At 38.7% G+C, this 15,078-nt stretch overlaps 1 protein-coding gene across 1 annotated transcript in view; it reads left to right on the top strand.

Moving 5' to 3' along the window:
* Positions 1-15,078, top strand: part of EMC2 (ER membrane protein complex subunit 2) — a 564,357-nt gene that overhangs the window by 506,009 nt on the left and 43,270 nt on the right. Inside the window, exon 19 of the transcript XR_015246898.1 lies at positions 384-563. The gene's annotated coding sequence lies outside the window, so the exon portion shown is untranslated. The remainder of the gene's footprint in view (positions 1-383; positions 564-15,078) is intronic.

The following is a 15,078-nucleotide window of genomic DNA, read 5'->3' as shown; positions in this document are numbered from 1 at the left end:
TTAGGCATTTATATAAAACTGCATAAATGTGTAAATATATGAGAATATTTTTAAATGAAGTTAAATTTGTAAAAATATGTATAGCAAAAAAAAAAAATCCCCAAAAAACATGTTAAAAGTTACATCCAAGGGGCACCTGGGTAGCTCAGTCGTTTGAGCATCCAACTCTTGATTTTGACTCAGGTCATGATTCCAGGGTCATGGGATAGAGCCTCAGTCAGGCTCTGCACTAAGCATGGAGCCTGCTTAAGATTCATTCTCTCTCTCTCTCTCTCCCCCTTACCCCCTTGTGAACACTACTCTCTTTCTCTAACAATACAAATTATATACAAACTAACAATCTAATCTTAGTTTCCCCTGAATTTGCTCTTCTTTATTTGCAGTTCACTGAATTAATGGTTCTAAACTGATCCAGTGTGTGCAGACAATTCAACTTATGGGAGCTCCAGCTTTCCCTCTCTGAGTTGCGTCTGGGCCCCTCCTTTGTGTCCCTGAAAGGAAGAGGCTGCCAGGACTCAGTGGCATCTGTGTGCTTGAAGGAATTTGTCTGAGATGACCTTAAGGTACGTCTACTTTGGGAACTGGTCTATTCTTATGACACAAAGACAGTGGGGCTAAGAATTTCTGGATATGGGTGTCTACTTAAAAACAAAACAAAACATTGTGGCCAGCCAGATTGTCTTCTTGTTAATACCATTTGCCACTAAGCAGGCTTATAATTTCAAATCTAAGGTTCTTCCATAAATGAGTGCTAAACAAACTGTCTTACTTTTATGCTGTGAAGCTAAAGGCTTTTTATTTTTTAGCATCTCTCACCCTCAAAATTTCACCCATTTAACAGTTTAATGCACATCTTGGAGCTACGCATTCCTATCCTGGATCATCATCATTCAGAGACAGATGAAGGGAGAAAAAAGTGCATGGAGGATTGCTAGAAAAGTTTCTATGGGTTTATCATACATCATTTCTACTCACATAGTCCATTATTGTATCCCAGTCAGTCACAGAGCCAGACTATCTGGGCTCACATTCTGGCTTTATCACTAAATGGCTGTGTGTCTGTGGTAAATTACTTTATCTCTGTGCCTCAGACTTCTCAACTGTGAAAGCTGATGATAATAATCAATGGCAATGACCTCATAAGTTTGTTGTGAAAAGTAAATAGACTAATCCATGTACTGTCCTTAGTTCTTCACACATGGTAAACACCAGGTGTATGTGAACTGTTATTTGTTTTTTTTAATTAATTAATTAATTTTTAAATTTACACTTAAGTTAATTAGCATATAGTGCAACAATGATTTCAGGAGTAGATTTCTTAATGCCTCTTACCCATTTAGCTTATCTCCCTCTCCCACAACCCTTCCACCAACCCTCTGTTTGTTCTCTATATTTAAGAGTCTCTTATGTTTTGTCCCCCTCCCTGTTTTTATTTTATTTTTGCTTCCCTTCCCTATGTTCATCTGTTTTGTATCTTAAAGCCCTCATATAAATAAAGTCATATGATATTTGTCTTTCTGACTAATTTCAGTTAGCATAATACCCTCTAGTTCAATCCACGTAGTTGCAAATGGCAAGATTTCATTCTTTTTGATTGCTGAGTAATACTCTATTGTGTGTGTGTGTGTGTGTGTGTGTCTTCTTGATCCATTCATCCATTGATGGACATTTGGGCTCTTTCCATACTTTGGCTATTGTTGATAGTGCTGCTAAAAACATTGGGGTGCATGTGCCCCTCTGAAACAGCATACCTGTATTCCTTGGATGAATACCTAGTAGTGCAATTGCTGGATTGTAGGGTAGTTCTATTTTTAATTTTTTGAGGAACCTCCAGTTTGCATTCCCACCAGCAAGCAAAAGAGATCCTCTTTCTCTGCATCCACACCAACATCTGTTGTTGCCTGAGTTGTTAATGTTAGCTATTCTGACAAGTGTGAGGTGATATCTCACTGTGGTTTTGATTTGTGTTTCCCTGATGACGAGTGATATTGAGCATTTTTGCATGTGTTGGTTGCCTATCTGGAAATCTTCTTTGGAGAAGTGTCTATTCATGTCTTTTGTCCATTTCTTCAGTGGATTGTTTGTTGGTTGGGTATTGAGTTTTGTAAGTTCTTTATAAATTTTGGATAAGAACCCTTTATCTAATATGTCATTTTCAAATATCTTTTCCCATTCCATCAGTTGCCTTTTAGTTTTGCTGATTGTTTCCTTCCCTGTGCAGAAGATTTTCATTTTGATGAAGTCTCAACAGTTGAAAATTTTTGCTCTTGTTTCTCTTGCCTCTAGAGACATGTTGAGTAAGAAGTTACTGCGGCTGAGATCAAAACGTGTTTTCCTGCTTTCTCCTCTAGGATTTTGAAGGCTTCCAATATGATGTTTAGGTCTTTCATCCATTTTGAGTCTCTTTTTGTGTATGGTGTAAGAAAGTGGTCCAGCTTCACTTTCTGCATGTCGCTGTCCAGTTTTCCCAGCACCACTTGCTGAAGAGACTGTCTTTATTCCATTGGATATTCTTTCCTGCTTTGTCAAAGATTAGTTGGCCATACATTTATGGGTCCATATCTGGGTTCTCTATTCTGTTCCATTGATCTGAGTGTCTGTTTTTGTGACATACTGTCTTGATGAGTACAGCTTTGTAATACATCTTCAAGTCTGGGATTTTGATGCCTCCAGCTTTTGTTTTCTTTTTCAAGATTTTTTTGGCTGTTGGGGTCTTTTCTGGTTCCATACAGATTTTAGGTTTGTTTGTTCTAGCTCTGTGAAGAATGCTGTTGTTATTTTGATAGGGATTTCATTGAATATGTAGATTGCTTTGGGTAGTATCGACATTTTAACAATATTTGTTCTTCCTATCCAGGAGCATGGAATATTTTTCCATATGTTTGTGTCTTCTTCCATTTCTTTTATAAGCTTTCTATAGTTTTCAGTGTATAGATTTTTCACCTCTTTGGTTACATTTATTCCTATGTCTTTTATGGGATTTGGTGCGATTATAACTAGGATTGATGCCTTGATTTCCCTTTCTGTTGCTTCATTATTGGTGTATAGGAATGCGACTGATTTCTGTGCATTGATTTTATATCTTGAGACTTTGCTGAATTCATGGATCAGGTCTAGCAGGTTTTTTTGGTGCAATCTTTTGGGTTTTCCAAAAAGAGTATCATGTCATCTGTTAAAAAGAAAGTTTGACTTCCTCCTTGCCAATATGGATGCCTTTTATTCCTTTGTGTTGTCTGATTGCTGAGGCTAAGACTTCCAATACTATGTTGAAGAACAGTGGTGAGAGTGGACATCCCTGTCTTATTCCTGACCTTAGGGGGAAAGGTCTCAGTTTTGCCCCATTAAGGATGATATTAGCGTTGGGTCTTTCATGTATGGCTTTTATGATCTTGAAGTATGATCCTTCTATCCCTACTTTCTTGAGGTTTTCATCGAAAGAGGATGTTGTATTTTGTCAAATGCTTTCTCTGTATCTATTGAGAGGATCATATGGTTCTTGTCCTTTCTTCCATTGATGTGATGAATCACATTGATTGTTTTGCAGATATTGAACCAGCCCTGCATCCCAGGTATAAATCCCACTTGGTCATGGTGAATAATTCTTTTAGTGTATTGTTGGATCCAGTTGGCTAATATCTTGTTGAGGATTTTTGCATACATATTCATCAGGGAAATTGATCTGTAGTTCTCCTTTTTAGTGGGTCTTTGTCTGATTTTGGAATCAAAGTGATGCTGGCTTCATAGAAAGAGTTTGGAAGTTTTCCTTCCATTTCTATTTTTTGGAATATCTTCAAGAGAATAGGTGTTAACTCTTCTTTAAATGTTTGGTAGAATCCCTTGGAAATCTATCTGACCCAGGTCTCTTGTTTTTTTGGGAGATTTTTGATTACTAATTCGATTTCTTTACTGGTTATGGGTTTGTTCAAATTTTCTATTTCTTCCTGTTTCAGTTTTGGTAGTTTATATGTTTCTAGGAATTTGTCCATTTTTTTCCAGATTGTCAATTTTTTTGGCATATAATTGCTGGTAATATTCTCTTATTATTGTTTGTATTTCTGCTGTGTTGGTTGTGATCTCTCCTCTTTCATTCTTGACTTTATTTATTTGTGTCCTTTCCTTTTTCTTTTTGATCAAACTGGCTAGGGGTTTATCAATTTTGTTAATTCTTTCAAAGAACCAGCTCCTGATTTCATTGATCTGTCCTACTGGGTTTTTTGGTTTTGATAGCATTGATTTCTGCTCTAATCTTTACTAATTCCTGTATTCTCTGGTTTGGGGTTTTATTTGCTGTTCTTTTTCAAGATCTTTAAGGTGTAAGGTTAGGTTGTGTATCTCAGATGTTTCTTCCTTCTTAGAAAGGCCTGGATTGCAATATGCTTCCCTCTTGTCTGCCTTTGCTGCATCCCAGAGGTTTTGTGCTGGGGTATTATCATTTTCATTGGCTTCCATGTACTTTTTAGTTTCTTCTTTAACTTATTGGTTAGCCCATTCATTCTTTAGTAGGATGTTCTTTAGTCTCCAAGTATTTGTTATCTTTCCAAATTTTTTCTCGTGGTTGATTTCGAGTTTCATAGTGTTGTGGTCTGAAAATATGCCCAGTATGATCTCAGTCTTTTCATATTTGTTGAGAACTGATTTGTGTCCTAGTATGTGATCTATTCTGGAGAATGTTGCAGGTGCAGTAGAGAAGAATGTGTATTCTGCTGCTTTAGGATGAATTGTTCTGTATATATCTGTTAAGTCCATCCAGTCCAGTGTGTCATTCAAAGCTATTGTTTCAGTGTTGGTTTTCTGTTTATATGATCTGTCCATTGTTGTAGGTGGGGTGTTGAAGTCCCCTACTATTATGGTATTATTATGTTTGTGATTAATTGATTTATTTGTCTGAGTGCTTTCATGTTTGGAGCATAAATGTTTATAATTATTAGATCTTCTTGGTGGATAGACCCCTTAATTTTGATATAATGCCCTTCTTCATCTCTTATTACAGTCTTTATTTTAAAATCTAGATTTTCTGTTATAAGTATCACTACTCAGGCTTTCTTGTCATGACCATTAGCATGATAGATGGATCTCCAGCCCCTTATTTTCTATCTGAAAGTGCCTTTAGGTCTAAAATGGGTCTCTTATAAACAGCATATAGATCTATTGTGTTTTCTTATCCATTCTGTTACCCTATGTCTTTTTATTGGAGCTTTAGTCCATTGATGTTTACAGTGAGCACTGGAAGATATGAATTTATTGTCATTACATTGCCTGTAGAGTTGGAGTTTCTGGTGGTGTTCTCTGGTGCTTTCTAGTCTTTGTTGCTTTTGAGCCTTTTTGTTTTGTTTTTTTGTTTTTGTTTTTGTCTTTTCTCCCCTCAGAGTCCCCCTTAAAATTTCTTGCAGTACCAGTTTAGTTGTCACAAACTCCTTTAATTTTTGTTTGTAGGGAAACTTTTAATCTCTCTTTCTATTTTGAATGACGCCTTGCTGGATAAAGAATTCTTGGCTGCATATTTTTCCAATTCAGCACATTAAATATATCCTGCCACTCCTTTCTTCCCTGCCAAGATTCTATGGATAGGTATGCTGCAAACTTGATGTCTTCCCTTGTAGGTTAAGGACTTTTTTCCCTTGCTGCTTTCATGATTCTTTCCTTGTCTGAATATTTTGCAAATTTGACTATGATATGCCTTGTTAATGGTCGGTTTGTGTTGAATCTAATGGGAGTCCTCTGTGCTTCCTGGATTTTGATGTCTGTGTCTTCTCCCAGCTTAGGAAAGTTTCTGCTATGATTTGCTCACATAACTCTTCTACCCCTTTTTCTCTCTGTTCATCTTCTGGGACCCCTATGATTCAGATATTATTTCTTTTTAATGAGTCACTGATTTCTTTAATTCTTAAATCATGCTCTTTTGTCTTAGTTCTCTTTTTTCTGCTTCATTATTCTCTGTAAGTTTGTCCTCTATATCACTGATTTGCAGCTCGGCTTCCTCCATCCTTAACACCGTGGCATCCATTCGAGATTGCAGCTCAGTTATATCATTTTTTATTTCATCTTGACTAGCTTTTACTTCTTTTATCTCTGCAAAAAGGGATTCTAATCTATTTTCTTTTTTTTTTTTATTTTTTTTTTCAACGTTTATTTATTTTTGGGACAGAGAGAGACAGAGCATGAACGGGGGAGGAGCAGAGAGAGAGGGAGACACAGAATCGGAAACAGGCTCCAGGCTCTGAGCCATCAGCCCAGAGCCTGATGCGGGGCTCGATCTCACGGACCGCGAGATCGTGACCTGGCTGAAGTCGGACGCTTAACCGACTGCGCCACCCAGGTGCCCCTTCTAATCTATTTTCGACCCCAGCTCATATTCTTATTATCATGATTCTAGTTTCTGGTTCAGATACCTTGCTTGTATCTGTGTTGATAAAGTCCCTGGCTGTCATTTCTTCCTTTTCTTTCTTTTGGGGTGAATTCCTTCATTTTGTTATTTTGAAGGAAGAAATGAAATTAATAAAGTAAAAAAAATTAAAAAAGTAAAAACAACACAAAAAATCAAATAATGGATGCTAGATCCTAGGTGTGGTTTTCTTCTTAGGTTGTTGGAAAAAAAACTTGATTAGATTAGAGAAAAAAGAGAAAGATAAGAAAAAAAAGGAAAATAAAATAAGAGGAAAATAGTTTGAAAATTTGAAAAACTGGATATCATAAAATGGAATAAAATGAATGGTAGGAGTAAAATAGAATTTAAAAAGTTTACAAATATAAAAAATATGGTAGAAAAATTAAAGAAAAATATTTTTATTTAAAATTGAAAATAAAAATAATTTTTTTCTCTTTCTGTATTCAAGAATAAGAAAGGAAAAGAAAAAAAATTGACTAGATGTATCAGTGAATAGAATCAAGTATGATTAAAATTATATTTTTTTCCCCTAGAAGTCAAACTATGAAGCACTTTATAGTCCATAAACTAAGCAGGCAGAAAGACTTACAGTGTTCCTCAAGAGTGCATTTGGCCCAGTTGGGTGAGGTTTAGTGTAACGGCTCCATCTTCCACTAGATGGTGCTGCTTAGCTTACTGGGGTGGATTGCTGTGAAGCTTGTAGGTGTGTATGCGCATGCGAGTGAGGGGTGTCACCCAACTACTAAGTCTCTATTATCAGAACTCTGCACTCTCCCCTACCAGTGATCAAGCACCCCTCCTTCATCTCTAGCTTCCATCCACTCTCCACTCCTACACTCTCTGTGACTAAGCAGGCTGCCAGGCAGCACCTCATTCCTGAGTTTTATCTCACATAGAGCTGTGTTTCCCAACTCCTCCCTTCTGAGTGACTGTGGCTTTGACCCGTTCCTACCCTTTGGGGGAGGGTCTCACTGAGAAATGGCTGGGTACTGGCCACACGCAGGAATGTTCACACGACCGTGCTGCTGCAGAAGCTTAGAGACTGTGCCCGGGTGCCAGCCTGCCCCAGAAAAAGTTTGTGAGATCATGCAGCAGCATTTCAGAGATTATGGCAAATCACAACACACATCTGTCACCAGGTCACCCCTAACATCCTCTCCAACAGCAGTGAATGCAGCCATTCTCCATGGTCCACTGGGACCTTTGACTGTGGGGAGGCCACACCGCCTCTATCAAATGACCTCCCAGCAGGGGAACAACCACTTCCTGTGTGGCCCAGGACCCCAAGGACCTTACTTTCTGCTCCCATGGATCCACCCTCCCACCAGAGCACCACCAGGTATTGAGCTGTGGAGTTTCAGACTCTGTGCTTCCCCTGTTTATAGAGTCTTAATGGAATTTAAACACTCTCCTTTCTCCTTTCTCCCTTTTTTGTTCAGTCCCTTGTGGCTGTTTCCACTCAGACTTTTTCTTTCCAGCTCCTTTCGTGGGGGAGGGGATGCTTTTCCCTTACTCTTCCCTATCTCTGTCCTCTTTATGCAAACAAAAACAGCTCCCTGCCCTCTGCAGTTTCTCTTTCCTCCAGTTCACCTCTCTGTACTGCATACTTGCCAAGTTCTATGGTTCAGGTTGTTCAGATTGTTGTGTTAATCCTCAAATCAGTTTTCTTGGTATGCAAGCTGGTTTAGTATTGATCTGGTTGCATTTCAGGGATGAGAGATGCAAAACAAAACAAAACAAAACAAAACAAAACAAAACAAAAAAACTTCCATGCTGTTCTGACATCTTGGCCCATTCCCTAGTTATTTGTTGTTTTATTTTGATGATGATGGTGATGAAGATGACAATTGGTGAGTATGGGGAAATAATTTCCCAAGAGTGGATGAGTGGACAGGAAAGAAGAGATGAGATAAAAGCTAAAAAGAATAAGGGAAATGAAAACCTATGACTTTGGTTAGGATTTGGGAGGCTGGAAGTATTTTGGAAGAAATGAAGTGTCCCAGAAAAACAACAACAACAACAACAACAACAAAGAATAAGAGTAGGGGACTGGTGACTTGAATTGCATGAATACGCAGTGTTAGTACATTAAATCCTGAGGTCAGGAAACTTAGACGGGTAATGAGTATATATGAGCAAAGTGTAGGGTTCTGGCCAAAAAAAAAAAAAAAAAAAAAAAAAATCTATGTGTATAATCACTTTCAATAAGACTAAAATTATGTCTCATGAAAAACAAAACCCACATAAATACATGCTTAAATTATGTACACTAAGAATGAGTTCAGATAGGAAAATGAATGTATCTTTACACATATTTTCAACAACTTACTGGGACAGCAGAACTTCCATTCAGCAAGCCAAGTACACACTTTCTTTGGTTATTTACTCATCCAATAACTCAGCAACAGAAAAATTGGCTTTTAACTTCATCTTGCCCAAAGACAACTTTCTCATTCTGAAAGGAATTTTTAGTTCCAATTCATAATAAATACCTCTACTTGTATTTATATTTTTATTTTAGAGAACACCGGTGAATTCTTGGCAGGCAGTGGGATACTAATGAGGCACATTGGCTCACAATCCTATCAGTCTTTTAAATTAGCAGTCAAATAAATGTGTCAAAGAACATAGCATGCCTTACACAGAGATATATCTTGTATTCATGGAATTATCCGATACAGATTTTACAATTTCTGTTTTTTTCTAATATAAAATGGAATCTGATATTTTATATGGACTCCTAAAAGGAATTTATTTGGCTTTACTTCTGTTCTGAAACTTTCAAAGACTTGTTTGAGTTGCCTTAGGCAGGGTCTTTTAGAAGTTCATTTGTGTGTGGGGTGGGGGGATTGATTGCCTCTTAAAAGAGGAGTGCCAAAATAAAGTAACCAAAATTATCATTATTTTAAATGTTGATATCTGTTTAATTTATATTTGAATAAAAATGTAATATAATTATGCTAGTTCCAACACAATTACAGGATCTTTTAAAAAGATATATTGATTGGCACTTGAGAGTTATGTAGTAATGTAATGGGGCAAAAGTGAAATTTATGTAACAAGTATCTTCATCTTCCAAAAATGCATTGTTCCCTATGGAGTAGCCCTGTCTTCCCCTTCCTCTGCCCTCTCCATATGTACAATGTATTCCTTTGGCAAACACTGAATATTCACCTACTATTCTTTTTGGTGTTGACAGTAGAGAACTTTAAGATATGGATGGCTGTTATCTGGAGAAAGGTTTTCACAAAATGGTTGTATTGGCAGCTTCAGGGAGCAGTTTTCTCTCAGAAGGTAGTGGTAGAGATGATGCAGGTAGGCTGAGTCCAAGAACCCAGGGGAAGGTCCCACAGGATCTTGGCTTCATGCAGGATAGAAATCAAATGTGAGCCAGAGAAAGTGGAAACAGATTTTATTGAATTGAGTAAGCCACAGGGAGAGAATAGCAGGCCCAGTGACTGGGAGACTCTGAAAGGAAAGGAGAATAAGTCTTGTCTTTGCTTGGGGCTAGGGATTAATATTAGAAAAGGGCCTAGGGTAAGAGTTCCTCCAGGAATCCAGGGTAGGGTCCAATCAAAGGTGAGCATCAGGTGAATAATAGGTATTATTCCATAAATTACTGAAGATAAGCGTATCGATGCCAGCATCAGCCAAGGTTTGTTTGAAGCTAATGTCCTGGAATATGTTTGGGATCTGGTTCTTCTTAGGTGTTATCAGGTGTTTGGGGCTTAGGACAAAATTCAGAGAATGATAAACTTTCTTGCTCCCCGCTGGAAATGAGAATATAGCTTCTTTAGCCTATTCAGAGACAAAACATAGATCGTGAGTAAATGGGGTCTAGCAGAAAAACAGCAGAGATGGAGCCTTTCTAAAATGGAGTCCCTTGGGGCGCCTGGGTGGCGCAGTCGGTTAAGCGTCCGACTTCAGCCAGGTCACGATCTCGCGGTCCGTGGGTTCGAGCCCCGCGTCAGGCTCTGGGCTGATGGCTCAGAGCCTGGAGCCTGTTTCCGATTCTGTGTCTCCCTCTCTCTCTGCCCCTCCCCCGTTCATGCTCTGTCTCTCTCTGTCCCAAAAATAAATAAACGTTGAAAAAAAAAATTTTTTTAAATGGAGTCCCTTCAGCTTCTATCTTAGAGATAGTAGTCATAGAGACCCAGTGTTAGGAGCTACACTGAAAGGTGTTCCCCTGAAAAGTGTATATATTGAAGCCCTAATCCCCAATACCTCAAAATTAGACTGTATTTGGAGATAGGGCCTTTTAAACAGTAATTAAGTTAAAATGAAGCCATCCTAATCCAAGCTGACTGGTGTCCTTATAAAAGAGAAAATTCAGAACCACAGAGAAACACCAAGGATGCATGTACACAGTGGAAAGACCATTGAAAACACAGGGAGGAGGTGGTCCATCTGCAAGCCAAGAAAAGAGCCTCAGGAGTCAACAAACCTATCAACACCCTGATCGTGGACTTCCAGCCTCACGTACTGGGAGATTTTGTTATTTTGTTATGGTTCCATGTTATAGCAGCCCCAGCAAACTAATGCACCCAGTTTGTTAAATGACCCACTCGAGATTCTCTCCACCATTTTTTGCATTAGACCCTTTCAAATTAAAATTGCAATGGACAAATTTAAATAGGCAAGAAAGGCTTTATTCAAGACTATTGAAATAAGGGAAGAGAGACTGAACTTAAGTCCATTAAAACAAACAGTAGGGAATTTTTTAAGTCCTGGGGTGAGTGAGTAGAGGAAATTAGGAGGGAGGTTCATCTGTGGGTTATGTCCATCACGATGGGTTATTCTGAGTTTGTGAATGTTTTTCTCTGTAATTAGGTCATCTGTGTTTACTGACTGGTCTCCATTATAGTTAGGCTCCTACTCTGCCACAGGGACTAGAAAAGAGGGTTGCTGTCCCTTCAATGTTTATATTTTCAACAAATAGTTCTTAGTTCCTCAAGAAATTCCTGGATTATAAACCTGACAAAAGGCTGTGGGAAGATTTATATATATTTCAAAGGAGCAGAGTAAGAATTTATAATTTCAAGTTTTCTAACGTAAATGTTCTAAGAAAAGGGAGGTCAGGGGGCTACAGTTGGAAGAAACCAATCTGAAGTTTAGTCAAGCTGAGGGGAACATCACAACCATTTTAGTCAACCCCTTTGTTATGGAACAGGCTGACCTCTAGCCTGGAAGGCATCGGTTCCCCAACATTGATTTGCCTATGTGCTATTGCAATCTGGTGTCCCTAGCAGTCACTGCTACAGTACTTAGTCCATAGTACTGGACTAAGAAATTCTAGTCATTTCACAGAGGCCAAGCAAACACAATCAGAAGGCAAGAAATAACCCTGTACTATCCCACCATTCTGGGCTTCCGCAAATCGTGCCTTAAACTGGATCTCATTAAATCTACATCCCATTTCCCACCTCAAGTCACTCAGATCCCAGCAATTACCCAGTAAGTGCTTTCCAAAGAGCAAATATAGGATTCATTTCCTTGTAACTTCTCCATCTGTTTCTTTGTTTTAAAATAGCACAGCTTTAAAATTGGTGCCACCATTGAAAACAGGTAATGTTCTGTTTTCATTCTATTTCCTCTGCCAGGAGGTGCGTAAGCTTAGAGAGAAAATCCCCCTCTGCCTAAAGCCCCAGGAAAGTAAGTGCTGGTGTGAAAGCATCCATGGGGACACAGGAATTACCGTATAGCTGCCCTGTACAAAACACCAGTGGGGTGCACCCACTGGAGATGCACATTATCATGATCACAGTCACAGACTTGAGTAATAGCCCATGCTAGAATGGCGATGAGCTGTCTTGAGATGCCTAGCAATTTTCCAGGCCTCTCCTAAAGGGTTTTAGGTGAAATCTCAATGTTTCTTACTGAACCTTGGGGGAACATCAGTTGTTTACAATTCAGAGTAGCTATACAGACAATTTCTTCTTTTCTTAGGTTAAGAAAACAAATAAATTAAGTAGAATGACTTATCTTTCTTGGATGTATTATTTATGGAATTATAAAGAAAAAAGGTTTAATGCTATGATCCTGACCTCTGTGATTACAGGGGAGAAGAAGATGGAGTAACAGGTAGACTTATTAGACTTCTAGACATTTGGGGATTCCTTCCTATTTTACAAATACCTTCATTACAGTTGCTGGCTTCCTATCAGGATAAATGCATTCAAACTTTGCTTTGAATGGCAAAAGCTGGTTTTCCACCTTTTGGGTTCATACAGTTTTGCTATTTCCAAGTGTGTTGTAAACAGAAGAGAAAGAAAAGGGTAGAAGAGGTTAGGGCCTTGGCAACAGCTCCCTCCCAAGTGTTGTATGCAGGTTGAGAACACCAGTGCTAAGGGACACGTACTCCCACCCCCACCCCTACCCCCACCCCCAAATCCTTACCAGGTGACTTACATATTTTTCCCTTTTCCTGCCCAAGTCAACTGGGACCTCCAAATGACCCTTAATTCCTCTTTTACATTTTCACATGCTTTTCACATTAAATGATTTTGAAGATACAGGACTGAATGATTGGAAGCATGCATAGCCCTTCACTAATACGACTAAATTTTCTAATCATGGTGAAGTACATTGCCTCAAATCCAGATGGTGATCTTGTTCTCGCACAGGCTTGTAGGTCTAAAGGTACAACATGTATGACAATAATATTCACTCAACAAAAATTCATTGACCATATCTGATAGGCTAGGTGCTCAAGACACAGCCATGAGAAGAGAGAGTGCCCCCCCCCCCCACCTCACAGGGCTTCCAGTCTTCCTAGGATAACAAGTAATTAAAATGAAAGTACTAAAGCTCTAAGATCTTCTGGTGACAGCACATAGCCCAGTCTTGGTTGAATGTAGTTAAATATATAAAAAGGACATGGACAATTTACCAAAGTGACATTTAATCTGAAAACTAAATAGGAGCTAGCCAGATAATGTAATGTGGGAAAGGGATCACAATAAAGGGAATAGGGTATGAAGGTCTAGACTCCAGAAGCAAGAGAAAGCCTGGCTTCTGGAAGAAATGAAAGTATTTCACTGTGACTAGAGAAGTGAAGGAAAGAGTGACAAAAACAGAGACAGGAAAAAAAGATAAATACGGTAAAAGAAGTAAATACAGTGTAGTTTCTAAATAATTGTGTAAATCTCCTCAAAGTGTTTGGAAAATATTCTCAGGCAATAGTCACTGATAGAAAAAAGTAATATGCAGTAAGACTGCTCACCAGGACACAGTGTTACCAAAGAAAATGCCTCTTTCTCAGCATTGATGGACTCTGATCCAAGACAGACCCACACATGATCCTCATTATGTTTTCTCTCACTACTATACTGCCAAGTATCCATTCCAGAGGGAAAAATAAATTGGAACATTTCAAGATGTTATGAATCAGAAAGTTAAGACAGAAACTAGGTAGATAAAGCAGAAATGGCACCCATAGGCTATGCTCTCCAGTACAGAGCTGGCCTCTGTATAGTCTATCCTTTGCCAAAAAACTTAGCTTGCCCTCACTCAGAGCCACTTCTGGAACTTGCCACATCTTTTTACAAGTTAGATGTCTCCCTCCCCCCTGAAGGCACTCAACACTTGGGTATAAGGCTTGGCCAGGAGAACAGAGACTGGATTTCACCCCCTAACATAGGGGAACTCCTGTGTTCCCCCCAGCCTTGAACCTGAATGACCTTAGGCAGAAGACCTGCACACAACACACACACACAGTTTGTCCTTTGTTTTGACTTTATCTGTTACATGACATGAAATAACACTAATTATATGTTAATGTGGAAAAAATAATTGTTCTCTAAAGAAGTAAAGAACTGTTAGCTAATGAAACCATGGATAATTCACTTTACACAAATTAATGCAATCATCTCGCCTCTCCCTGGTTGGGAATTGTGTCACAGAGGGAGCAAGAGCTTGAATTAGAGATGAAGGAAAGGTGGATTATTCCAAAGTGTGGTGGCTTTAAGAGGGAGGGACAGAGAGAGGAAGGAAATCTAGTAGAATTATATGAAGTGTTTTATTGCAAGGTAGCATGCGAGTCCTGGGAAAAGAAAGATTAAACAGTGGTTAAAGAGTACTGAATGGAAAATGTGAAGAAGCCAAATACAAATTTCACTGTGTTAAATATTTTCCTCGGCTGATCCTGCCTCTGGCAGCCATGGTCCTTTCTCCGCAGAAAGCAGCCCTAAGAGTAGTACCATGAATCCTGCAGCTCAGGGACCTTGTGGCTTGTATTGATTTCCTTTTTCCTTCTAACTGACCTGGAGACCTCATCACCATGTCTAGTATTATTTCCTGTGGGGGGGGGGGGTGCTTGGAATTCCAAACAAATTTATAAGTCTTTGTGTCAAATTGGAGTTACCTCAAGTAGAAATCAGGGAACATTCTTTTCTTAAAAGTGACTTCACTCTGGTATATCTTCCCATTACATTTCAGGAGATTAGACAAAGCAAGAGTAAAAATCATGAGATGGAAAAGTTGTCTGGGATCACAGCTTGTGTAATGCAGGTTTCTTGGTCACCAAATAAACTCAATTTTGTAGATTCAAGTGTGTGCTGATTAATGTCAGGGAATCACAAGGCACAGATGCAGAGTTGATTACTTCCTACATGATTTCACTTTCATAATAGTGTTGGAAGACTTCTTTGAAATTTACATTTTGGTAAAAACAAACAAACTAACTAATTAAAGCC

This window comes from Puma concolor, chromosome F2, assembly GCF_028749965.1.
Source record: "Puma concolor isolate L17-30 chromosome F2, mPumCon1.1.hap2, whole genome shotgun sequence".
In the NCBI taxonomy this organism is placed as follows: domain Eukaryota; kingdom Metazoa; phylum Chordata; class Mammalia; order Carnivora; family Felidae; genus Puma; species Puma concolor.
Note: the sequence above shows the minus strand (reverse complement) of the source record. Positions and strands in the feature narration are given on the sequence as shown.